The sequence below is a fragment of the Ochotona princeps genome, chromosome 30 (assembly GCF_030435755.1).
Source record: "Ochotona princeps isolate mOchPri1 chromosome 30, mOchPri1.hap1, whole genome shotgun sequence".
Taxonomy (NCBI): domain Eukaryota; kingdom Metazoa; phylum Chordata; class Mammalia; order Lagomorpha; family Ochotonidae; genus Ochotona; species Ochotona princeps.
In genome coordinates this window covers 2,601,356-2,626,100 of record NC_080861.1, presented here as the reverse complement: position 1 = coordinate 2,626,100, position 24,745 = coordinate 2,601,356, and the positions used below count along the sequence as shown (strand labels likewise).

The window sequence follows — 24,745 nt, the reverse complement described above, 5'->3', positions numbered from 1 at the left end:
ACCTGAACCACTCTTCTTTGTAGAACACGTTACACCCTGAAATTCCCCTCCCACATGTTCCTGGGGCTGCTGCAGGGTCTCTGCGAGCTTCTCCCTGGTCTGTCCACCTGAGTGTGGACCTGTGCAATCTTCTACGTCCCCAAGTCATCCAAAGCGCAACTGTTTATCAGAGATGTGGACCATGCCAACCTGGGAAGTCCCTATGGTGGTGGGTGAACCTGGAGAGGACCAGACAATAATAAAAGGGTCCTATCTTTTCTCTTGTTTTTTTCTTCCTTCCTCCTGTTCATTTCATGTGTATGTTTGTTGGGGGAGGGGTAGACAAGAGGGAGACAGAGGAACAGCTTTCTGTTACTCCACTATCAACAGGGAGCTAGCATCATAGGAGCAGAGAACGTCCAGATCCCAGGCCAGAAAAGGCTGGCAAAATTATTTGGCCTTGTCCTGTTGAGGTAATCACAGAGAGGACTTCAAAGCCAATAAGTCAATAGCAGGCTAATTTTTAAGTTCAGCATTTTATATGATCCATGACTGATGTTATAAATACTCCAATGGCTCTTGGCAGAACAAGGTTCCCCATCCCTGGGAGTGTGTGAAACACGTACCTAGATCATGTTGGTGGCTATAACAGCCAACACCCAGCGTGATCAACAAAACAGTTGTGAATTAAATTTTATTGTTATTTTATTGTAACCTGCATTTCTTTTTTTAACAACATCCATGATTATTTCATAAGAAATGAATTGCCTATCACACTGCTTATGAAACCTCAGCTTCACTTGGAAAGGACTAGTTTGTGCCAGCTCTCCAACTTCAGAAGGACACCTACCCCTCTTCATTTAAAAGCAGAAACTGAGAAAGAAAAAAAGCTGGTTCAAGGAGTGGCATTATAGCCCAAGCACATATGGGGGAGTGCACACTTGACTCCGTGATTTTGCAGGCATGGGATGTGGAATGCTTTCAGGAACTGACAAACACAAAGTAGGAAACCACGCTGAACCTGTAAGAAAAACATTTTCTCTTTTAAGATCATTTTCCTAATTATATCAAGTTGTAATTTGCTGGTAGCTTATTGTTGGTTTTTGCTGATTGCCTTCCAGCCAAAGCTGATCTTTGACTGAGAAGGTCGAAGAATTGTGTCTAGCTAGAATTTAAAATACCACTTTCTGGGTCTCTCGTTACGGTATGATAAGTGAAGCTCCTGTTTTCAGTACCAGCATCCCACATCAGAGTGCTGGTTTAAGTCCCTGCTGTTCTGTTTCTGTCCCAGTTCCCCATTATGCACCTAAGAAAGCAGTAGAAAATGGGCCAAGAACTTGCAGCCCTGCCATCCGTGCAGGGGACCCAGGTGAGTCCCGGGCTGCTAGCTTTGCCCTGCACATTGGCCATTTGGAGAGTGAATCAGTGGTTGGAAGATGTCTCTTTTGGCTCTTTCTTTCTCTTGATAGCTCTGTTTTTCAAATAAATAAAAAACATACCACTTTGTTTCCATTTTACTCACTTTTATTTTTATTTTTTTTTTTAAGATTTATTTTATTTTTATTACAAAGTCAGATATACTGAGAGGAGGAAAGATAGAGAGGAAGTGGAGCTGCCGGGATTAGAACCAGCGGCCATATGGGATCAAGGCGAGGACCTTAGCCACTAGGCCACACTGCCGAGCCCCATTTTACTCACTTTTACAATGACATTTTACCTATAGAAAAGATGATCAGTAGCTCACTTCTGGGAACTCACACAGAGCAAGGAGTAGAAGCTCTCTCTGGAGGACTTACCGTTAGATAAGGATCTGACATCAGCCTCCTACTCCAAGGTATGAATCCTCAAGAGAATTTGATCAACTGGAGTCCTTTTTTAAAAAAGTTTATTTTATTTATTAGACAGGCAGAATTACAGAGAAAGAGGGAGATACAGAGAGAGAAGGGAGCTTCCACTTCCTCATTCACTCCACAAATGGCCATAATGGCCAGTACTGGGCCAAGTCAGAGTCAGGAATCAGGAGCTCCATCCTGGTCTCCCACATGGGTAGCAGGGATCCAAGGACCTGGCCATCGTGCACTGCTTTTCTGACATGTTAACAGGGAGCTGGATCAGAAGTGGAACAGCTATGAACTGGCATTCTGATATGTGTGCTGCATCTGGCATAGCTTTCCACAGACACTGCTCTGGGTTGAGCCACTATTATCTCTAATCAAAAAATGTCCTAAGAATGTTACTGTAGGATGACCCTAAAGCTGAGAGTTCGAACTGCCCCAGGGCCTTCAAAGACAAGGTCATAAACTCCCCTTAAAATCTCCAGCTATTACAGTAGGCATGAGGAGTTAGGTCTCCATTTGGGATGCCTGAACCCCAAACCAGAGTGCCTGGGTGGAGTCCCAGCTCCTCAGCCTCTGATCTGCTTCCTGCTAATGCAGACCCCAAGGGGCAGCAGGAAGCGGTTGGAGTAGTTGGGTTCTTGCCACTTCCCCTTAGGAGAGCTGGTTTGAGTTTCTGGCTCCTGTCATTTCAGTCTAATTCAACAAAAGATGTTGTAGCATTTGAAGAATAAACCAGTTTGTTTTTCTCTCTCTCTCTTTCTGTCTCTCTCTCTCTCTCCCCATTTCTCTCTGTATCTGTCTCTATTGTCTCTGTTTCTGCTTCTCAAATAAACAAAACAGTTGAAGCATCTATTTTATCTATATGTCTACATATTTTCCCTAGATTCTTACACTGTTATTCATTCATTCACATTTGTGTGTTTTTATTCATTTGAGGAATAGTTAGAGAGACAATAGAAAAAAGAGGAAAATACATGGAGAAACCTCTCCCATTTGTTGGTTTAATTCCTGTTAAAGCCTCAATCCAGGCTTCCCAGCGGCAGTAGAAACCCAATACTTGAGTCATCATGTTGAATAATTCATCAGCATATACTCTGACCAATCAGACAAGTTTCCTCCTTTGACAAACACATAACCCTGCTCCCCACCCCGGTCAGCATCCTTGACTTTCTGTCTCCTTCAGGTGCCTCTCTGAACTGCGGAAGCTGTCTCTGCTTTTTCCAACAAATTCTCTTCACCACGTGCTCATTTTTTTCCCATTTGCATGCTTCATTCTTTGTGGTCACAAGACAATGAACACAACAAAGGAGAGAAACTGTAACACTCCTCAAACAACACAGCAGAGAGGGGCTGTGACGCAACAGGAGAGGAGAAGCTACAGCATGGAGAGCTGTTACACAAGTCTAACAGCAGCCCTGCCGTTGCTAAAGAATCTGCTGAAAAGAACAATCTGCCACATTTCTTGGGGACACAGACCTGAGCACTGGAGCTGCAGAACTGTCCTGCCACTACCCCTGCAACAAAACCACTAGGTCCAACCCATACTTAGGGAAACCGAGTTACTACTGGACATGAATCTCAGGAGCCGGTGATATTGAGGCCTGTCTTAAGAATTTGCCTCTCATGGTGGGAAAGGAGAGAGTTGGTTTTTTTGTTTTGTTTTGTTTTGTTTTGTTTTGTTTTGTTTTGGCCAGAGGAAAATACAGCTGAAAAGAAAGCTGAGGCGTCAGGAGCATTTGCAGTCCCCAGTGTGTCTAGAACCGACAGAAGGCTCAGACTTCAGCAGGCAAGAGCTCTTTGAGTAGACTAGTTAACAAAGGCAAGCAGCAGAAAAATGTTAAGTAAAATATACCACAAAATGTGCTAGCTGTAAGTTTTCCTGACAAAAGAAATACTGACCACCAGCTGTATGTACATTGTATCTTCCTGGGCAGCAGCCTACAGTCAATAAAACAGAGTATTTCTTGGTTTTCTCTTACCTTACCGACACTTGATTTTGGTTTTCTAGGGCCTCCCCTGGGTCAGGGTGTTTCCTCTAGGGTGACGACTGAACCGTCCTCCCCCCTCCACACCCCTACCGCCACTCTCTTCGCTCTGCCATTGTTCCTTCACCCTCACAGCATTAGCAGAGCAGGGAAAACTCCAGATCTACCTCATTAGTTCTCACTTTTCCAACTGCCTATTAAAAGTATCTAGCACTTTCTTGGAACACTGCCATCAAGCTGTGTGTCATCGTTATTCAAAACCTAATGTGTCTCAAGGCACAGTGATCGTCTCCCTTAGAGCCAACCCTTCAAAGGAACACGCGGAGGAAACCATTAACCACAGTTACTGACTACCTTTGCGTAAAACATCAGCGCCTTGCAGTAAAGGAGATTTTTACTTTCCACGTTAATGTTGTCTACATTTTTAAAAATGTATTTACTGGAGATATAGAAACAGAAACAAACAGAAAGAGAGAGCTCCACTTTACTCAACCGATTTACTCCCTAAATACCAGCAGTCGTGGGGGTTGCAGGTAGGAACGGGGGCGGCGAGAACAGGAGGAGAGAATTCGTTCCGGGTCTCCTACGCAGGTGGAGGAGCCCAGCCACTAGGCCCATCAGCACTGCTTTTCGGGCTCCACATTAGCAGGGAGGCTGGAATCAGAAACTGAGCTGAACATCAATCCAGTCAAAGCATTCTGATGCGCAGCTCAAGTGTCTCAGCCAGCATCTTAGCTAAATTAAAAGCCCACTCCTCACTACTGATTCTTTTTTTATGAATAGCTCATCTAATATAATAATAAAATACATAAATAGCAGATCTTATTTAACTCAGCGAACTCATCCTCCTAACTTACTTAGGCTGTTAGGTTTCTAGCCCTGGGTCCCCATTCTTGGTCACAAGGGCAGATGTTGGCTTATTGTAAAATCATTAAAACATAAGCTGCAGGGACCGAGACATGCATAGACCTCAGCCAGAGCTGCAGGAAAGACCTCAGAAGTGTATCCCCGTACTCATATATCCCATCATTAATTCTCCTATGCCACGGTTCCTGAGTTGTGCAGTTGTATGGTGCCCACAGACATTCTGGGGGATCTGGCTGAGGAGATACATGCAATTTTTATCTGGTGAGGTGTGTTCAAATGCTCCTCAGTGCAAGTTACTATTTGCTTCCTGTGTTAAAAATAGCTTCCAAGGAAACTGCTATTGTTTCTAAGGCTGACTCACCTGGGATCATGACCTGAAAGTCTGTGTAGAGGCTGGATCACTATGAGAAACTACCATAGAACCTGGACTTGGAAGTGTGAAGGCAGTGGAATAGATTCAATATAGTCCCTGGACTATTTTACCAATCACTACATGTGAGCCACTAAATACATGAATCTCTATTCTCATCTGTGACTCTTGGATATATTCTTGATAATGTAATTTTTGTAATGATAAAAAGCTAATAAATTTTTAAAAATCCTTTGTGATGGGATTTCTATAAACTACATTTCATTAGAATCTGTACCTAAATCTCTTACTGACTTGATGCCAGATAATAATATAGACAAAGATAATATAGAACCCAATATATACCACTATGATCAAGACATGGCCTATATACTAATGAGCTGCAGCCTCTGGACATTGCCAGTCTCAGCTTACAGTAGCCATGGGGCACAGCTGACAGGTTAGTCCGGAAGCCCAGTTCTGTTTCAAGTGGAACATGTGTTCACTCTGATATTCCAAGCAGATGTGGTAAAGGGTGCAGGACCGGGTGTCCCCAAAGTCGGTGAGAGTCTTGAGGGATACCCCAAACAAACATGCTCCATAGACCTAAATGCACAATCACCAGACAGAATTTCTGTGTTTCTGTTACCATGTGGCTGACCTTATAAAATAAATATTTTCCCCTGAGTCAAAGAATTTCAATCTCTTCCTAGAACTGGGGCCGGCTGGTACCCTGGAACATGCTTTTGACATAAATCATGAGTTGTGTTTCTAATCCTCTATCCTCTGCCACCCTAATCTCATTTAATCTCTCCTCTGAAGTAACAGAATTCAACTCCATGACTGCTGAGCGCCCTTGCAGCTGTGGTCATGAAATACACGGGGGTGGACCACACACTGGTGTGCCAAGGGAAAAGCACTAACTAGGACTTAAGAGACCTCAGATCGGCTTCAGTTCTTCTACTAACCACTTAAGCCATCTTGGACACAACACTCAAAGACTCCCAATCTTGAAAGGAAAGTTGTAAATAAGAGAACATTTTATAATATGCATGGCCTGACTTATTGAGAAAATTAAATGAGAAAATTTCTATAAATTTCTATCGCACCTGATGACCATCTTAGGTAACTATATTCTTACTGGTAGTATTTTTTCGAAGAATTAAAGACTATTTTTTACATGAAAACGGCTTTGTGAAATGTAGAGCATTTTATTAATTTTGGTTGTATGAAGCTAGAATGCAGCAGCAAGAGCTCAGGTGGCAGAAGCAAAAAGTCTAAGAAGGTTTAAAAAATTAGTTGATGCACAGTGTATCTTCTTTACTCTGTCTGTCAATGTGTTAGTTTGATTGATGCTTTCCTCCATTAAAATTGCTCGTACTGGGACCGGCATGGTGCCTAGCAGCTAAACTCCTTGCCTCACACGTGCTGCGATCCCATATGGGTGCCAGTTCTAAGGCCCCACTTCCCATCCAGCTCCCTGCTTGCGGCCTGGGAAAGCAGTTGAGGATGGTCCAAGGCCTTGGGACTCTGCACCCGCGTGGGAGATCTGGAAGAAGCTCCAGGCTCCTGACTTCAGATTGGCACAGCTCCAGCCATTGCGGCCGCTTGGGGAGTTAATCAATAGATCTTCCTCTCTGCCTCTCCTCCTATCTGTATATCTGACATTCCAATACAAATAAATAAATATTTTTTTCAAAAAAACTGTTCTCACTGTGTTTAACAATGGCCTTCTCATTCCCTGATCCAGTGTATTATTTGCATTTCAGGATTGGTGGGAAAGAAAGGGAGATTGCCCATGGATCACTACAGCACAAAATTATTAAATGTGCCATGGGCTTGGTGTGGGCTTTAACACAGAGAAGACAGTTGACACTGCCGTGACACAGAGAAGATATGCTCCTGAACCCAACAGCTTCTGTAGACACACCTCCACCAGTGTTAGTGGGGTTGAGCCGTGAGCTTGAAGAATGATGCTTTTAGAATTGGCCTACAGGATGATCAAAGTGCAAGTGCCCAATGGAGCCTAATGATACTGGGATGCTGTGAGACCTCATGGACAAAGCCATGCCCTGTTAGGAACGTGAGGGAAGACCAAGGGGTTTGGTAAGTATAGACAAAGCACAGGAGCACTGATAGGCTGGGCTATCCCAATATTAGACTGAGTAGGTGTCAGTGAGTTAGAGTTCTAATGATTTTGCGTCAGCAAATCATCCCAAATCCATTCATTGTCGCTTACTATGTCTGGGAATTGGCTGATGTAGGCTGAGTGTAGCTGGGTGGCTCTGCTTCAAGTACTGAATTCTCTGGCAGTTGGCTTCTCATTTTAAGTAACACTCAGAGGGGTTGGCAATGGGGCAAAAAGGATTGAGCAGCTGCTTGCAGCACCAGCATCCCACATGGATGCTGGTTCAAGATTCCGCTGCTTCACTTCAAATCCAGCTCCCTGCTAATGAGCCTGGGAGAGCAATGGAAGATGGCCCAAGTACTTGGGCTCCAGCGTCGATATCAGAGGTCAAGAAAAAGTTCCAAATTCTGACTACAGCTTTGCCTAGCTCAGCTCCAGACTTAGCAGCAACTGAGGCGGGAAAACAGATGGAAAACTCTCTCTGTAAATCTGACTTTCAAATAATAAGTGCTAAAAAAAAAAAAGCAGCACTCAGATATGCTTTCTATAATGATTACTCTGGGGCCCAAGCCAACAGGACAGTGAAATAAGGGATCTGGGTGGGAACTGGGGCAGACAGGACACAAACTGGTGCCTATATGTGATCCTGCTGCATGCAAGGCGAGGATCCTAGCCAGTAGGCTATCATGTCAGGCCCAGGGCTTCTTCTTTTTGCTAGGTACTTTACTGATGCAGCATGACAGGATGGGGCTCCCGAGGCCCCGTCCCTTCTCCAGGGGGCCTGGGACTGTGAAAGGGCAGATTCTCAGTTTGGTGGGGACTCCCTAACAGCCTTGCTCTTCCTCTGGTGCTCTTGCTGGGGTCAGTGGTTCCAAGGGCTCTTACTCCTTGAAGGCTATGTGCACCAAGAGGTCTACCACCATGTTGCTATAACCAAATTTGTTTTCATACCAGGAGATGAGATTGATAAAGTGGTCACTGAAGGCAATGCCAGTCCCAGCATCAAAGGTGAAAGAGTGGGTGTCACTGTTGAAGTTGTAGTAGACAACCTAGTCCTTGATGTAGCCCAGGATGCCCTTCACCTTGCTTCACCACCTTCTTGATGTCATCATACTTAGCAGCTTTCTCCAAACTGCAAGTCAGGTCCACCATGGACACGTTGATAGTAGGCACACAGAAGGCCATGCTGGTGAGTTTCCTGTTCATCTCAGGGATAACTTTGCCCACAGCCTTGGCAGTGCCAGTGAAAGCCAGGATGATGATACGGGCAGCCCCATGGCCATTGTACCACAGCTTCCTGGATGAGCCATTCACCATCTTCTAGATGGCGCTAGTGATGTGCACTGTGGTCATGAGGTCCTTCACAATGCCAAAATTGTCATGGATGACCCTGGCCAGGGGAGCCAAGCAGTTGGTGGTGCAGGAGGCACTGCTGACAATCTTGAGGGAGTTGTCATACTTCTAATGATTCAGGCCCATCATGAACATGGGGGCGTCAGCAGAGGGGGTCAAGATGATGATCCTCTTGGCTCCACCTTTCAAGTGAGCCCCAACCTTCTCCATGGGGTGATGACACCAGTTGGCTCCATCACATACTGGCACCAGCATCACCCCATTTGATGTTTGCGGGAGCTTGCTCCTGGAAGATAGTGATGGCTTTCTCATTGATGACAAGCTTGCTGTTCTTGGCTTTGATCATGCCGTGGAACTTGCCTTGGGTGGAATCATACTGGAACATGTAGACCTTGTAGTTGAGGCCAATGAATGGGTCATTGGTGGCCACAATGTCTATTTCACCAGAGTTGAAAACAGCCCTGGTGACCAGGTGCCTGATGCAGTCAAATCCATTTACTCTGACCTTCACCATCTTGTCTCAGGAATGCACTGACACTGCACAAGATGCGGCGGCTGTCCCTAGCACAGGCAGGAGCAGAGAGCCGTTTCATTATCTTTTTTAATAATTGTTTCTCCATTGGACTTTTGCTTTCCCAAGTTTCTGCTTCTAGTATTTTAACTCACTAGTGTTTATAATGTTGGCTTTTCCCTGTATTGATTTAGGCCCATATTCTGTGGATTTTTTAATTTAAATGTTCTTTAGAGACTATTGCTTGACTTCTACGTTCAGATAACCCAGAGAGAAGTTGGCTGCTTTTAGATTGGTTCCCATTGGATCTAGCCAGCTTTGGCCAGGAGAGTTGGGAATCTCAGGAGACCAAAGGGCAGCAGAAGCTATACAGAGTCAGGACTTCCACAATGGCTTTGAGGCAAGCATAGATGCATGATTCTGTAATCCTAGCAGGTCTAAATAAAGGGGAAATGTACCACCCCAACATACCCCACAGACCTAATTCACCAAAGGAACTTCCATAAAATCTTACTGACACAAGTACAAAACCTCTTCAGTTGTGGCTACTAATCTCTGCCTCCTGCTCCCTTCCCCCCAGCATCTTTCATAAGTGCTCTCTTCTTGGCAGTCACTTTAAATCTTGGTGACCCTAGAATTCACTCATTCACTTGTCAGGACATCCCCTGTGGCCAGAGCCACTGCCTTTGGCACATTTGTTTCTAAAACAAATAATGTCATTGGTCTCTGTTTCTCTACATTAGCTTCCTCTTCCCAGTGCAGGCATCCTACACAGTGAGCAAAAGGAGACATTATTTTCCCCATTGGTTCTAATAAAAGTTCCAAAACTGTATCTCCCTAAGATTAGCCGGCTGGAACATGTGCAGCAGCAGGGGTTTCGGTGTTCTGTGCAGATCCCCTTAATCCGCTCTTGTGCTGGGTTCTTTTCTTACTCTCCCTTCCACCACCTACAGCTATTTCAAGGCTGTGTCTGGTAATACAAACTTGCGACTTTAGCCTGTGAGAGTTCCTTTTGGCTGTTGAGACAGCCTCCTTCCCCAGGGATACCTGTGAGGGTACACTGCCTCCATATCTTGACTAGTGACAGAAAGATAAAGAATTGGAGAAGGGCAGCCCTTTTCTTTTTGTAAGATGGAAACAATTTTGTACTGCAAATTGTACCCAGAGGCAAGCTCCCTCCTCACATATGAAATTTAGCTAAAACTAGATTCTACTATATTTTGTCTCATCCCCTTCTCTATCTTGCTCCTTTACAGGCATCTCTTTTGGTGAGAACACACCTTATCCTTCGTGTATTTGAATTCCTGCCCCAGGTTCTACATCTTTTAACCAATCCCATTATAGACAGGCAGACTTCTGGAGCTGATTATTGAGGGGGTAGTTAAGCGTTATGCTTGTCTTACTTTAAAGGCATAGTGACACAGAGACAGAGAGACAGGTTCATTCCCCAAATGACTTCAACAGCAGGGCTAGGCCAGGCCAAAGCCAAGTGCCTGAAACTCTCTACGGGCCTTCCACATGGGCGGCAGGTGCATCATCTTGGGTCATCTGCTGCTGCGTTCCCAAGCACATAGCAGGGACCTGGATAGGAAGTGGAGTGGACATCTCGGACTTAATATCACCTCAGAAGTCACACCACAATACCCAGCCTTGATTAAATATTCTAAGTGACATGCTTGGCCACATGCCCACCTTATTGCCCCAAATCTTTTAATATGGCCAATCACAAATCTTTATTCATTCACTGCCTAGTCCTGACATCCAGTTTCACATAGAAGAGGTATTAATATACATACTTAAACATTAAGGAAAGATTGAGCCAAATGTGTGTGCTTATTATTTTTCCAAAATACTAATAAGAATTTATAAGTGTGTGTGTGTGTGTCTAACTGCTACCAAAAAGAGGGGCTTGATTGTAACACTGTGAAATGATACCTACACATTCCAACACTGAACAATCAGAGCCAAGCTCATAAACTGAAACTTCTTTCACTCTGCCATACGTCACATTTCTATCAATGACCAGATGTGCCAAGCATCTGTGACCCTAAGCAGGGCTTCTTCCAGAGCTAAAAAAACCAAAACCTTAGGAAATGTGTTTGTTGGTTTTTTTTTTTTTTTTTTTTTTTTTGCCATCTGGTGAGAAACAGGATCACATCAAGTAGATAATGAGAATGTGCTTTTTAATCTAATACAAGAATGACAGAGCGCAGTGGCTAAAATCCTGGAGGCAGGTTTCTTGCTGAGTCATTCACCCTTGCTCAAGACCGGCTTTTGCTTTGCATTGAATTTTAATGTGATGCTTCTTCATCTTCCCCACCCCCTCTCCTGTAGTCAGCTAGTCAGTAATTTCTCCTGGCTGCAGCGACATCCTCCTCCTAGGCTTGCTAGGCAAATGCTACGGACACAGTCCTAGGGTTGCACACCTTTTTTGCTCTCAAAGACCCACTCATGGTCTTTGCCTGCAGGGCTGGAGGGCGACAGACTTTTCTGCAACACAAATGACAAATCTGGGAGAATAATCTGTTTATTTTCTCAAAACATATTCGCTGAAAGAAGTGTGTTGGTATAATTCCAGCCCAAACTAAAGTAATTTTTAGTTACTTTGTAAAGTATTGTCATGAGCAAAAATGGGATTTCCAGCAAGTATTCCAAAATAATGAAAATGTTAGAAGTCATTAAATGATCTTATCCTGGGGAGATAAAGATTTACAAAAATTATTTTGGGTTAGTTAGGAGCAAAAACCACATCAGAGATCGCCAGAAAGTTGTTTAGCAATTTAAAGGGATTTGTTAATTAAGAAAAACATTTTAAAAATTCCTTTTGGCAGGCATTGTGGTGCAGAGGCTTAAACTGTAACTTTGGACACAAACATTCAATATTGGAATGCCAGATACTCTACTTCTAATCCTGCTTCCTGATAAAGTGCATCCTGGGAGGTGTATTTGATGGCTCAAGTACTTGGATCCCTGCCACCACATGTGAGACCTGAACTGAGTTTCGGGCTCCATGCCTTGAGCCTAGTCCAGCCTATTGTCCTGGCTGTTGTAGGCACTGGGGAAGGAACCAGCCAAAGGCAGCTGTCTCTCTCTTTCCCTCTCCTTCCCTTGCTGTGCTTCTATCTTTCAAATAAAATGAAAATCAATACAAATTTAAATTTATAGTTCCGTGGCACTAAGTACATTAGATTTATTTTATATATTATTTAGACTTTTGTCTTTAAATTTTTAAAAATTCTTTATCTTCTAAGCAAAACGTTCAGGGTGGGGGTTGAAAGAGAGAAAGTGAGGCAGACAGAAATGTTCCACATGCTGGTTCATTTCCCCCAAATGCTGGCAAACACCTGGGATGAGCCTGGCAGAAGCCTGGAGCCCAGACTTCGGTCCAGGTTGCCCACCAGCATGGCAGGAATCCAGCTGTAGGAGCCAACACCTAATGTCTCTCATGGTGCACATGAATAGGAATCAGAAGCAGAACTAGACCCAGGAATTCTAATCTGGTGTGTGGCCATCACAAGAGGCATTTTAACTGCTGCACCAAATGTCCACCATCATTATATTTCTTTACTCCATTATCATTATAAAAGAAATGAAAATCAAACAATTTTTGTGGATCCTTGAAAGTATTGTGGACTCTAGAGATTGTGCCTAATGCATAAATTGACTTTGGTTATTAGTGTCAATCGATCTCAACTCAAAAATTGAAAAAGTAAAAAGAACTTTTTCAGGGATCTTAGCAATTGCAGTTTGAGAAACACAGGTTCAAATTGCCTTAACTAAATGTTTCAGGTAAGACAGAAAAAGTGGGCTTTTACGTGTGCTAATGAACACTGAGACGGAACAGATACTATGTCTCCCACATGGACAGGAGCGGCCTGACCACCTTAGACACTTGCTGCCTCCCACAGTGGCCCCAGAAGAACTGGGAGTAGAACCCAGACGCAAGCCCAAACACCTCAGCATGGGATATGGACATCCCAAATGGAGACTAAACTGCTGTGCCAAATACTTGCCCACAAAATATGTGTCTTTCATTGCAATTTTCCTTTGTTTAAACAGTGGCGAAAAAAGCGCGCAAACTACGATATATATACTCAAACTGAATTCATAGTTCACACAGGCAAATAACATTGAACTTGTCTAACTTTTCTGCAGGAAGAGACATAGCAGGTGTCTGACTGGACGGAACAGTACTCAGGCAGACTCAGGTAAAGCCCTACTTTTGCCCCTTCTAGCACAATGTGGTGCTCAATGGCCCAACTGAGGAGTGCAAAGGGGTTAGTGTGTGCGGATTCAGATGCAACACCAGCTCTGGACGAACCACAGGTTCAGGCAGAGACTCCAGATGAAGCACTAGACAGGATTTAAAATTCAGTAGTGGGCAGGTGAGGGACAAATCAGTCATACAAGCACATGAGTGCGCTACTGAGGGAGGAGTGCAAGCCAGGCGGGGCGGCTGATACCTGCTTTGCAGATACCTGGCTTGGTCTCTTGGCTCTTGTTGCCTGGAGCCGTGTGCTCATGACCACTTTTTTCCAAGCCTCAGTTTCCCCATCTACGCAATTAGCAATTGGACCCCACATGCCGGTCACGACCAGGACTGACCTGGGGCTACAGTGAGGTGTGGCAAACCTATTCTAGGTCTCCCATATGGATGGCAGGAACTCAAGAGTTCATGTTACCACCTGCAACTACTTGGGTTCTAGAATCAGGAGCTAGAGCTGAGACTGTAACCAGGCTTTCCGATATGGAATGCTGTCTTTTAATCAGAGACTTATAACAAGTAGGACAAGTGCCTGTCCCTTGCAGCACCATTTAATTCATTCTTTTAAATAACAAATATCTAGGTCAAAGCAATCTGTAACATCAAACGAACATTCTATGACATCTGATTTCAGAAGATTTAAAATGTAAAAAAAAAAAAGGAAAAGCACTTTTCTTTTGGGGGAGTTAGCCAATGACTTTTTTTAAATGCTCTTTCTCTCCAACAAATCGTGAACTCAGCACCCAAGGACAGTACATTTTTGTTCCTCTCCTCTCCCATCCCCCACTCCCAAGCCATGCCTGCTGAAGTCCTGAATGAATGTTTCATTTGGAAATTTTTCTAGAAGCTCCCTTGGTTACTATGGTAACCCAAAATTGGTTTCACAGCCCTGTGTACCAAGGGGAGCCCTGCTGAGGAAGACTGCCTGCTGACCTGGACTCCGAACCACACAGCATCTGCTGACCTCTCTTCCTGGGCAAAATAATTTTAACACTTGTGAAGAAACCCACGGGGGTGGCACTTCTGCTTTTATGAAATAACTTATTTAAAATACTTCTGTTGTCAACTGCAATATTTTCTCATCAACGAGAAAGAAAGAAATCTGACCTCTCAATGTCTTTTCTCAGCGAGCTCTCGACAATTTGAATAAAGGACTCCCAGTGGAGAGTTAGAAAATCTATTCTCGTGGTTCAGTAATTTGTTGAACTTGTGCAGAATCCAGCTATTCTCTGAAAGTTCAGAAATACCAGCTAAGAAAGCAAGCTCATAAACGCAGAGTCTACATTTTCGTGGTACCTATTCCTGCTGCAGGTACTTTGCCTTGGGCCTTATTTGGCGAACACTGATGTGTCATCTTCCAGATGCTAACCTTCTTTCCGGGCACCTCACAAACACAAATTCATTTCAGCCTTGTGACAAACCTATGTGGCAGCCTCTACCGTTACTCACATTTTACAGGTGAGCACTCTGAGGGACAGAAAGGCTAAGCGACCTGCCAAGGTCGCATAGCTGGTAAATTACAGACATGAAAGCCAGACCCAACCTGCCTGGTTTCAGAATTGATGTTCCCAATCAAGCAGCTACACCGGCTCTTTTTTCCTTAATCCTTTCAATCGTGCAGTTCAATGAATGGAACTAAAACAGGCACAATCAGCTGATCAGGCTCCACAGCGCGTCTGCTGCTGACCACATTCTGCTCCCGTATAGTTCTGAGGCCCCGCCCCCTCCACGTTCCCCAAAGATACCTGCATGCATTCACAGGAAATGTGTGATGTTTCTCATCAAGTTATTTTTAGGAGACTAGGAGCCCCTACTGCTCATAGACAAATTATTTTGAAGTGATGCTGTAAAGCATACACGGGCAGCAACTGAATATGCAAGCATAATGAGTTCAATTAATTAGGAGAGTATGTTTCCTTTAAGATCACAAAACAACTCTCGTTGGAAGTGTGAGGTGGTAATTGGGGATACTGTAACTTAAGTGCTGAAGGTGCTTAAATCCTGTTGCACTAAGACAGTGCTCTAGGACCATGGAAGTATCTCTTCCAGAAATGTCAGTAGGGAGAACAAAGCCGTTAGCACCCTGAAGCTGGGACAGCTTTCCCTAGGCCAAATCTTAAACTTCTTAAAAAATTTTTTATTTACAGGAAAGGAACACATTCCCTTTCATTTACACGGTTTTCAGGACATACCTGTATGTCCTACCCTACCCTCTAGAACAGTAGGGTGATGGGCTATCTATCTGATAGTTAAGTCCTCATGTCCCTTGTTGCAAGAATACTCCTTAGTTGTGGCAAAGCTGGGATGATTGCTCATCCTAAATTTAGGAATCCTTAAACTGACAAATTCTGGGAGAAATTCCCTCTTGGGTACCAAGAGCTGAAGGTCATCTCAGGTAGAGGAAGCATCTGGAGCAAAGGCCTAGAGGTGTAAAATGTGGCTTGAGGGAGTGGCAAGGTCCCCACAGGGATCTAGTTTGGAGCTGAGGGTGGAAGCTGAGTGGGAACTGGAAGGAAAGGGATTTGGCTGCTGGATATGCAACTGATGGAATTTGAAGTGGTTGGCGAGAGCTTTGCCAGTATTGCTCCAAGCTAAGAAGTTTATCCTCAAGGCTAAGGAGCAGTTAGCAGGACAAGGAGCCTTTTACAGTCATCTTGGTACTTTTCAGTCTTGGATAACTGAAAAACAAAATGAAAACAAAAAGCAAAAATTGCAGAATATTAACTCAGGGGTCTTCAAACATTTTTAGGCATATATTCCTTAAAATAATTTAAATACTATATATCCCCTTGCATATTTTAGGCTGACATTTAAAACCTTTATCATAATCTTAATAACTAAAGAAAGTATATTTCTGACACTATGTAAGTATCAGCGTTTTAAAACAGTTATTTATCTATCTATTTATTCAACAGTCAGGGTTAGAGAGGGAGAGACAGAGACAAAGAAAGACAGAAGGAGAAATCTTCCATCCACAATTTCACTCCCTGCATGGCCTCAATGTCCAGGGCTGAGTTAGGCCAAAGCCAGGAACCAGGAGCCTCATCGGGTCTTTCACGCGTGCAGGGCCAAGGACTTGGGCCGTCCTTTGCTGCACTGCCAGGCACGTGAGCAGGGAGCAGGACTGGGACGGAAATCAGTGCTCATATGGGATGTTGGTGTCGGAGATGGCAGCTTAACCTGACGTACCACCACGACAGCCCCAAATAATAGCATTAAAAACAATAAACTATTATATCACCCTCTTAAGTGAATTCGGTGGGGTGTAAATACCAAAGCAATATCACTCCCAACCAGTATCTGTTTGTAAAACACGTTAACAACCCTCTTTTCAGTAGAAAATGCTACATTGGACTTTCTTTTCTCCTTAAACTTCTACTTGTTTTAACTTTCTCCACAGGATTTTTTATGCTTGAAAATATTTTACTGATCACACTATCATACTTACTGGTATCAAAAATAAATACATAGGGCTTGGCAGCATGGCCTAGTGGCTAAGGTCCTTGCCTTGATCCCATATGGCCGCTGGTTCTAATCCCGGCAGCTCTACTTCCTCTCTATCTCTCCTCCTCTCAGTATATCTGACTTTGTACTAAAAATAAAATAAATCTTAAAATAAATAAATAAATAAATAAATAAATACATAAATTGAACTGAAATTAAAAAGCATTTGCTATGACCATTACTATTGATTTAAACATCTGCTCTGGACTAACTCATAAAGACAATGTAAGTGCACATTGGATCAAAACATAAATATGTCACAAATTTTGATAAGTGATATCAAACACAAAAGTTAAAATTCATTGAAAATAGATTTACTACAGTGTGATAGGAGACTATTTTTAAAAATTGATGCATGAATTGATGCTTCCAAAGATCTTATTGCTGAAATATTCAGCATCAATCATATTCTCTTTTGTTTATTTATACACATATAAACATTGAGATAGGTAATTAGAATGGAAGATATCTTGTTATAAACAAATGTCACTTGAATTTTAAATGCCTTTTACTTTATATACCAAAATTAATATAGTGATATGCATATAAATTATGTTTTGGAACTGTTTTGTTATCCAGTGGTTCATTCAATACAAACACAAAAATATCAAAATCCCCCCAACAACAACACATAGACACAGACACACACACACATTATTTTTCTGGTGCACCAGAGTACTCAGGATGGGTGAGATATTTGCCTTTTTTTTGTAAAAGAAAGAGGACTATAAAATGATAGACAGGAAAGGAACCCCTGTGGTATATGAACCCACATCACTGCGGAAAAAAGAGAGAAGGTTGGGGTGGGTGTTTGGCACAGTAGCTTCAGTCACCGCTCGTGTCTGAAAGCCTGACCCAAGTCCCTCCACTTCTCATTCGGCTGCCTGCTGTTGTACACGCCTGAGCGCAGCAGATGACGGCTCAAGGGCTCTGGGTCTCTGCCGTCATGTGAAGTCTCAGGTGCAGTTCTGAGTCCTGGCTTCAGCCCAGGGCAGCCCTAACTGTCATAGCAGTTTGGGTAATAAATTAGCAAATGGAAAATTCTTTCTTTCTCTCTCTCTCTCTCTCTGCCTTTCAAAGTAAAATAAAAATGAAATGTGTCAAAATGGAAAAAGGTAAAAAGAAGAGAATTTGTAAAGTGACTTTTAGAACCCTCTTGCTCTTGATATTCTCAGAAGAATCCAACCCAGAAAGTCTTGATGTGCCTATAGGAGTATGTGCCTTAGAATAAATCTCACTGTCTTTGGAGTTGTTACTCCAGTCCTGTGTGGAAATTAGGAATGCCTCTCTCTCAAGTTCATAATGAACTTGTTAGACAAGTAAGAAAATCTCTTCTTTTGTCTTGCCACGCAGGCCCGGTCTTCACCTTGGCCAGACTCCGTCTGCATCATATGATTTCTCTCCTTCTGTATCATGACCCTCATTCAGCTCTACTTCTTATTTTTATTTTTTAAAAGATGTATGTATTTTTATTGGGAAGGCAGATATACAGAGAGAAGGAGAGAAAGTTCTTTCATCCGCTGGTTCACTCCCCAAGTGGCTGCAATGGCTGGAGCTATGCCGATCTGAGACCAGGAGCCAGGAATCTCCTCCAGGTCTCCCATGCAGACACAGGGTCCCAAGGCTTCAGGCTGTCCTCTACTGCTTTCTCAGGCCACAAGCAGGAAGTGGATGGGAAGTAGAGCAGCTAGGACACAAACCAGCGCCCACATGGGATGATGGCACATGTAAGGCGAGGCTGTAGCCACTAGGTTATTTCACAGGGCCCTAGCTCTACTTCTTAACCTTGGTCCCTCCCTTGATTATAAATTAGTAAATCAAAAATACCAGAAGATTCTTTCCTATCTCTACTCTTACTCATAAGGCTGAGTTCAGGGCAAGATAACAGTGCAGCTGTTCTCTTGGGTAGTGAGCAGGGGTGGTTAGAAGGTGAGCAACAGATTTTTATTTTGAACCTACAGAAGTTTCTGGGAACAGATCCAGAAGTCTGGTAGCTTTCGAGCTTGGTACTTGACGCAAATTTATTATCATTCTGACTGTGTACATTTCAGCTCCACCCAGGAGCTGGGAACTCCAACCACATCTCATCTCCAATCACATCTCCAATGTGGGTGACAGGAACTCAGCTCCTGGAAGTGCCACACTGCCTCCCGGGGTGTCCATTAGGAGGAAGCTAAAACCCAGCTGCTGAGTCAGGTGTTGCATCATGGTACTCCAACACAGGACTCTTAATCTCTGGGTCAAATGGCCTGTGTCTGGGATATTTAAGCACCAATTCTGTTAAGTACTTCATTGTGGCCACTGCATCAGATGGGAAAACGTGGGATGCAGTAGTCAAAGGCCCTCAGAGAGTGAAGGTCAAGTGTCCCACCCCATAACACCTGAAGGTGAACAGACGGGCATTGGGTGGGTCTGCTCCCCTTTCCTAAAATGTTCTTTTTTGACTTCCTGTCCTGGTACTTATTCCTATCTTTGCCTTGTTTAACTCCCTGAATGTTAACTTTTTCTTGTTCTGCCTCTTGAACAGGAACGAGCTGGAAGGTGGGCTGTGCTCCTCCATCCTCTCTTCTTGGTCTTGTTTCCAACCATTGCTGTTTTCCCACTGCTGTGACCTTGCTCTCACTCTCATGCAGATTGCTGCGTATGTGTTGTATATAATTATGTTCAGTGACTTAGCAGTTGAAATCAAGATTTATTTAAAGGTCTTCAGGCAAAAAAAAGACTTTGGTTATTTTTTATAACTCAACAGACTGAAAAATCTATAAATGTCTGCTGGGAGTCATTCAGGAAATACACTTCCCACTGACAGTGTGAGAGGCAGGCTCGATAGATGACTCAGCTTGTAATCAATGGAGCATTATGCTTCAAGGAAATGGCAAAGTCTCATACCAATTTAGAATTTGTCACTAAATCTAATCTGACTCTTGTCCAGAAAGAAGTACACTCCCTACTGGCAAGGCCTTAGCTCTTGGAATCTTTGCCTATTTCCTGGGCACAGCCATAACTAACAATGTTTGCTCTCAAGAATAGCAGCATGACGCAAACCCTCAGATCAAACCTGTGCTTGCATGGAGGGGGCGGGGGCTCGGCAGGGAACTGTGAACTAGGAAAGGTGAAGCTGGAGCCCAAGGGAAGGGCTCCGGGATGGCTGAGCAGGCAGTCCCTGGCTCTGGACCCCCAATCCTGCTGATGTTTCAGATTTAGATTTCTAGAACATGCTCTGCCTCTTAAAAAATTCTTTATTTTTATTTGAAAGGCAGAATTACAGAAAGAAGAAGAGGGAGAAAAGGAGAGAGAGCAACAGCAAGCAAGAGAGGGAGAGAAATCTTTCATGTGCTGGTTTACCCTCCAAAATGGCTGCAATGGCCAGAGATGAGCCAATGTGAAGCCAGGAGCCAAGAGCCTCCTCCTAGTCTCCCATTTGGGTGCAGGGACCTAAGGACTTGAGCCATCCTCTGCTACTTTTCCAGGTTATAAGTAGGTAGCTGGGTCAGAAGTGAAGCAGTGGGACACAAACTGGAACCCACATGAGATGCTGGCACTACAATGAGAGGATTAGTTTGCAACTTTACCATGCAACTCCTATGCTCTGCCTTTTACCTTTCTTTCTTTCTTTTCTTTCTTTCTTTCTTTCTTTCTCTCTTTCTTTCTTTCTTTCTTTCTCTTTCTTTCTTTCTTTCTCTCTTTCTTTCTTTCTTTCTTTCTTTCTTTCTTTCTTTCTTTCTTTCTTTCTTTCTTTCTCTCTCTCACTCTTTCTTTCTCTTTCCTTCTTCCTTTTTAGTTGTCACTAACAAATTTCCTCTGACTGTTGTCTTTGACTCACACTTTAGAAAATTATTTCAGAAGCTCTCAGTGCATGGGGGTCACTTCACAGGAAGTTCCAAGATTTCTGATTCCTAGTTTTTAAAAACTATGACATGGTTAGGTTTTTTTCTTCTAGAATCTTTAAATGATCCATTTGTTGGCAGGGTTCTGAAACTCTTTAAGATTTATGCCTTGGTGTTGGTTTGCTGTAGTGCCTGTCCATCTGCAAACCGCGTGAGCATACCAAAGGATTTCAAGGATGAATTCTTCTGTTCTGCTTTGTTTGCTCTCTGTTTCTGGACTCTTTATTTGATGTAGGCTTTTCTGAATGGGTTTTCTAAGTTTTTTTCCCCTATTTTTTTCTGTCCTTTATCATTTTGTCCTGTTGCTTCTTTTACAGGGATTCTCAACCATCTCACTGTTTCCAACACTTTTTAAATTACAGGTGGCAAATCCTCATGTCAGAATTACAGTTTTCCTCTTGGAATTTGTCCAAATGCCCACAGAATGACTCTTTTATCTCCTGAATAATGCAGGCCTGCTTGCCAGTGTTCTGTGAGCTGGAAGGGAGAAGAGGACTGCTGGATAAGCTAATCCTCCAGATCTCCATCACATCGTCCTCTCCGCCATTGGGCCTGATGCTTCCATGACAGAAACTCCAGGTCTTCCTACCACTGATAACACTCTTTTCCAACCTGAGAAGAGAGGCCCAAAGTTCTCCAGCAGGGAAAAGAGTATTTCCCCACTGCATGGATTGGGAAAGGCATCAGGGATCTGACAGCTGCTGGACAGGACTTTTAATCAATCCTTTATATCTTTTTAAAAATACATTTATTTATTTAAAGCTAGAATTACGGAGAGGGAGAGAAAGGGTGTGTGCTTCCATCTGCTGGTTCACGTTTCTATGGCTGGCCAGGCCAGGCTGAAGCCAAAAGCCAGGAAGCAGGAGCTTCTTCCAGGTCTCTCATGCAGGGATGTGTGGAGAGTGTGGTAGGAATCTAAGCACTGAGCCATCTTCTGCTGCTTCCCCAGGCACATTAGCAGGGAGCTGGATCAGAAATGGGGCTGTTGGGACTAGAACCAGCTCCCATATAGGATGATGTGACTTTATGCATTATGTCATAATGGGAGCCCCAGTTTTACTCATCTTGATCCTTCATCACTGTTCCACTCTAGAGATGCCTGATACTGCCAATTTCTGAGGCTTTGGGTTTCAATGGGTAAATTAAGTTGCTTCTCATTTTACACCTAGGATTCAGTTTGCTAGCATCTACCAAACTGGTTTACTATCTGCCCATGCAGTCTCTAATTTCTGAGATTTGGTTGTTATTTTCTTTTGTTTTTTTTTTTGTGTGTGTGTATATTAATGTTTTAAAAGAAAATTCTTGTTGTTTTTAGAGAGATTTTGAGAGAGAGTGAAAGTTAATCCCCATTTTCTAGCTGTTATTTTGGTTTAGGTGCTATGAAGCAAAGCCTTGGATGTGCCTCCCTGGCCGCTCTCTCCTCCTGGAAACAGGTGATGGGAGAAACTTTATCCCTGGAGTGTCAGAAGGGAATCCTGCCCACAATGCAAAGGAGCTGAAGATCCCTGAAGTCCAGTGCACACTGCCCCCTGAGCTCATGAACCTGCTGTCTGAGGCTCATTGGACACCGGAAAGAGGGTCAGTGCTGACCATGAAGGGGTGTTCGCCTACCTAGCCAGACAGTAGCCAGGGTCCTGAACCCTTTCCCAGGTCCATCTGAGCACTTCCTTGTAAAAATTCAGTTTTAGAAAAGCATCTTGCTAAGTCAGTGTAGCCAAAACCTACTCCCAACCTAAATGAGAGGGATTCCAGGAGTCCCTGGAAAGGAAAGCAAGAAACGTAAATAACCCTTCAAGAGCCAGGAGAAGGTGAGAAGGGAGAAACAAAAGCAATACAATCTTCAGATGTTGCATCTGTACAATATCTTGCCCTCTTTGGGCCTAACTGAGCACTCTTTGAATGTCTATGCAAAATAGGCTGCTCCAATGTCAGTCAGTCCTCTGATTAGTTCATATAGACTACCTCATCAGCAAATACCTTCATCAATCAGGAGAACTTTTTTTAGAAACACATGTAAGGGACTGATGTGTTGGCTTAAAGTGCTAATTCTCTACTCCCAAGTGCCAGCATCCCATGTGGGCTCCAGTTTGTATCCCAAGTGTTCTACTTCCCAACCAGCTTCCTGCTTGTGGCCTGGGAAAGGAGAGAAAGATGGCCCAAAGTCTTGGGACCCTGCACCCACATGGGAGACCCAGAAGAAGCTCCTGGCTTCTGGCTTTGGATGTGCTCAGTTTTGACTGCTGTGGTCATTTGGGGGAGTGAACCAGCAGATAGAGGATCTTTGTCGCTTCTCTGTATGATCTGCCTCCCCAATGAAAATGAAAATGAATAAATAAATCTTAAAAAAAAAAAAAAAAGCAGGTAGCCTAGAAACTAAAGTCCTTGCCTTGCATGCGCTGGGATCCAGATTGGTTTCAGTTTTAATCCTAGTGGCCCTGCTTCCCATCCAGCTCCCTGCGGCTGAAAGCCTTAGGACCCTGCACCAGTGTGGGAGACCTGGAAGAGGCTCCAGGCTTCTGGCTTCAGACTGGCTCAGCCCTGGCTATTGCAGCCACTTGGGGCATAAATCAACAAATGGAAGATCTTCCTCTCTGTATATCTGACTTACAAAAAATGAAATCAGTTTCTTAGAAAACCTTAGGATATTGAAGGTAAAAAGAGCTTAGAGAACATCAAGTTTAAGTCTGCAATTTAAACATCAAAGATTGAAGGGTACAGTTGGAGAATACAGGCTGTTTCATTTCCCCCAAATAACTGCAATGGCTGAAATGAAGACAGGCCAAATCTGGCAACTGGGAAACTCCAGCTGGGTCTTCCATTTGGGTGTAGCAGAAACTTAATCGCTTGAACTATCACCACTGCCTCCTGCCTCTGCATTGGCAGGAAGCTGGAGATGAACTAGATCCAGGCTCACAGACACCCTGATATGTGATGCCAGTATCTTAGAAACCCAATGCTGGCTTCTAATTCTACTGTTTTAGAGATGAGGAACTAGAAGGGCCAACGGGGTTAATGTCAGTCACACAGCTGCCACGCAGAAGCATTAACAATAGAACTCGGGCTCTCCATGGCAGTCTGGGCCCGACACCACCTGCTGTATGGGCAGCCTGCCAGTCTGAGTGTCTTCATCACTTTAAAGATCATTAAAATGGTTCATAAACCACCTTACCGCCGAAGCAGAATTCATTTTTTTCCTTGTGTCTCTTCTTACACAATACAGACTAGTTCCAGGGCCAAGGCTGTGGTATGCATGGGTTAGTTTTACTCTGCCTCTTTCTATATGGTCAGATTAAGAACACAGCCCACAGTAAGTACCCAGAGACTGAGTTCGGTCAGTTTCCTATCATATATATAATTACTTATAATATTAAAAACCCAGCATGAAAAATCAAATCTTGAATTCCAAGATGAAAAGTCTCTGGGGGATAACGCAGATGAGAAGTTATATACTGGAGTTACACAATTTGGTGGCAGGCTAACTCCTTGTGTCTGGAAAGAGTAGAAGGGTGGTAATGGAGGGGCAGAGGGCAAAGGTAGGAAGACAGGTAGGTCACCTATGCCCTGGTGACTCCTTTCTCACTCCTCCTAATTGCTTTTTCTTTGTACAGTTACCTGTAAGCAGGAGATTCCCAGGACAGAGATTTATTTCTGTGTATTACTTAGAAAGGGACTTACTAGAGCAAGACTCAGGGTCAGCTGGATCCTGAGCCCTGAGTGCAGGCTGTGGGGGAGCCTTGCAAAGAGTCAATTCTTTCTTTCTGCTTCCCCTCTCTCTCAGCATGTTGAGCAGTTAAGTGAGATTGCATCTGGTGGGCACTTGCTACTTTTTAGCTCTCCACACACTTCTCCTTTCCTTGACAGTTATATCTAATATTGACTCCCATGATCCCACACTTGAGGGAATCCTAATGCTTCAGAAGTGGGATGTCGCAGGTGTGTGTTTGACACAACAGCTGAGTTATTGCTTGGGAAGCCTGTATCCAACGTCAGAATGCTTGGATTTAAGTCTGATTTTTTAAAAAAGATTTATTGATTTTGCTCAAAAGTCAGAGTTAGCAAAAGAGAGATTTTCCATCTATT

The 24,745-nt window shown here is 43.6% G+C and overlaps 1 non-coding gene and 1 pseudogene across 1 annotated transcript; both read right to left on the bottom strand.

Moving 5' to 3' along the window:
* Positions 1–8,027: 8,027 nt before the first annotated feature.
* LOC101531190 (glyceraldehyde-3-phosphate dehydrogenase-like) lies at positions 8,028–9,013 on the bottom strand (annotated as a pseudogene).
* Positions 9,014–23,860: 14,847 nt separating this feature from the next.
* LOC118760428 (small nucleolar RNA SNORA51) lies at positions 23,861–23,989 on the bottom strand. Its single transcript, XR_004996782.1, has one exon. It is a non-coding gene; the product is annotated as a small nucleolar RNA SNORA51 (small nucleolar RNA).
* Between the last annotated feature and the right edge of the window lie 756 nt (positions 23,990–24,745).